Here is a 2,922-nt window from a genome sequence, read left to right on the forward strand (position 1 = left end):
CTGTGTGCTCAGCCCTGGGGCTCGCTTGTGCTGTGATGATGAAGTCTAAATCCCCATGTGCTTGGACCACCCTCTAGGATGATGCCATTGTAAGTGAGTCCTGAAAAGCATGGGCTGTGTTCAGTTTCATATTGCTGGATATTCTCTATTTTAAAGGAATACTGGCAAATAAAGACTAGAGTTTGTATTGAATATCCATGTCAAAAAAGTTTTCTTTCAAAACTTTTCAAATGAAACAATTTTTCCTGCCTACTTTGAAAACTACAGTGTAAATTCAACAAATAATGTAATACAATTTTAAAGGCGATATACATCGTATTAGTTATTCAATTTATTAAAAGCAGAACGATATTTAAAATAAATTCCATTGCATATATAAGTGACATATTCGACAAGAATGGCATTTACATACTTTTTTACAAAAACATGTATTTAAATATATTTGTCTTCTTAATATTGGTATAGGCAGACATACATGTAGAAAAGCATTATTTTGCACTACAACCTCAAACTGCAAACACAATTTAAATTCAATTAAATAATTAGAATAATATGAAACAAATAGTTGTGTTGTTTTGGTTTTTAGATACACATTCACTTTTGCAAGGGCACATGTACGTGTCTTTGCTGGGTTGTTGTGTATGTATGTGTGTTTGTATGACCATGGAATTTTAAATACATCATTAAATTACATAGTTGTATTAATCTTGGCCAGGCACAAAGGGTCAGGCCTGTAATTCAAGCACTTTGGGAGGCTTAGGCAGGCAGATGACTTGAGATTAGGAGTTCAAGACCAGCCTTGCCAACATGACAAAACCCAATCTCTGCTAAAAATACAAAAATTAGTCAGGTGTTGTGGCAAGTGCCTTTAGTCCCAGTGTGACAGGGAAATGTGGGGCCAGAAATCCCACACAGAGTTCCTACTGGGGCACCACCTAGTGGAGGTGTAAAAAGAAAGCCACCGCCCTCCAGAACCGAGAACAGTAGACCCACTGAGAGCCCACACTGTGTGCCTGGAAAAGCCACAGACACTCAATGCCAGCTCATGAATGTAGCCGGGAGGGAGACTGTGCCCTGCGAAGTCACAGGGACAGAACTGCCCAAGAACATGAGAACCCAACTGTTGCATCAGGTAACCTGGATTTGAGACACGGAGTCAAAGAAGATTATTTTGGAACGTTAAGATTTGATTGCCCAGCTGGATTTCAGACTTGCATGAGGCCTGTAGTTTGGGCTAATTTCTTCCATTTGGAATGGCTGTATTTACACAATGCCTGAACTCCCATTGTATCTAGAAAGGAACTGGATTTTTTTCTAATTTTACAGGCTCATAGATGGAAGGGAGTTGCCTCATCTCGGAAGAGACCATGGGCTGTGGACTTTTGAGTTATGGCTCCAATGCCTTAAGACTTCAGGGTGCTATTGGAAAGTCATGAATGGTTTTGAAATGTAAGGACATTAGATATGAGAGCGACCAGGGGTGGAATCATATGGTTTGTCTGTGTCTCTTCTCAAATCTCATCTTGAATTGTATCTCCCACAATTCCCACGTGTCGTGGGAGAAACCCAGTGGGAGGTGATCAAACCACGGAGGGAGTTCTTCCTTGTGCTGTTCTTTTGATAGCGGATGACTCTCATGAGATCGGATGGTATTGAAAAACAGGAGTTTCCCTGCCCTCTCTTTGTCTGCTGCCATCTCCATGTAAGATATAACTTGCTCCTCTTTGCCTTCCACCACGATGTTGAGGCCTCCCAAGCCGTGTGTAACTATAAGTCCATTAATCTTTTTCCTCTATAAATTACCCTGTCTCGTGTATGTCTTTATTAGCAGTGTGAAAACAGAATAATACAGCAAGTATCAATCTCTTAGAATATTTTGTTGTTCTGCATATAACATGGCAGAGTCTCATATGAGAGGTAAAACAAATAATCCATGGGCCTTCAGATATTAAGTCGTAGGATACTTATGCCTGTGTCCCTGAGGGGATGAACCAGATATTGTACGTACGAGGTGCAGTACCTTTGGCAAAGGGTGTTCAGGGATTTCTGAAAGTTTTGATAATTTTAATTTAAAAATTGAATTTACTATTTATTTCTTCATCAAACTTTCCAGAAGATTGTTGGCAGTAAGAACAGCCTAGTATTGGAGGAATACTCATGAGTTAGAGGGTTATTTTGCAATTATTCTCCTGAGATTTGCATGAGTCAATTGATATGGAAGTTCATGTGTCCCTAGTTGAATTATTAGAATCAAGAAGTTTTCATCAACCTTAATGACTGTAGTTTTTGGCAAGGCAGTGCTTCAATTCAGCCAGAAAGAAAGACAACAATAAAACTTTCAAATACAGGGGAGTTTGACCCCAGTCTCTCTCTCTTATAAACAAAAGGCTGTGCCACATCGAGATTTTTCTTCAAGCTCTCAGATAGAGTCAACATTGGGAATGGAAAAGCTAATCACTTTCTCCTTAGAAAAGGCTAAGGTCTGAGAGGAATGCAGAGTTGTATTCATGAAGAAGATGACATTGTTATGTCTTCTCCTTTGCCCAGTGACTGCTCTCAAGTTGAGTGTTTCAGATGTCAGACATGGCCTATAGGGATGGCTGTGACTGCACGTGACTGACAGGGACTGAATCTCTATATCTCTAAGTGTCCTGTCCTAACAGCAGCTACAGGCATCAGCCCTAGACTGGAAGTGTCTCACTGACCCTCTGCCTCCCCTGTGCACTCTCTGGTCAGCTCAAGAAAGTCATACCCCTGCAACATCTTTTGCCAAAAAGTACTCCAACTAGTATGTATGACCTACGGTCCACACCCTCAGTACACAGCCATGATCATCCTGACTTGGTATCTAGAAGACCCCTGCACTTTTAATTTTACCTGTAATATTAGACTCCACTTTATCACATGCAGACACAGCAGAAT

The sequence above is a fragment of the Colobus angolensis genome, unplaced genomic scaffold (assembly GCF_000951035.1).
Source record: "Colobus angolensis palliatus isolate OR3802 unplaced genomic scaffold, Cang.pa_1.0 Scaffold519, whole genome shotgun sequence".
NCBI classification, from domain to species: Eukaryota; Metazoa; Chordata; class Mammalia; order Primates; family Cercopithecidae; genus Colobus; species Colobus angolensis.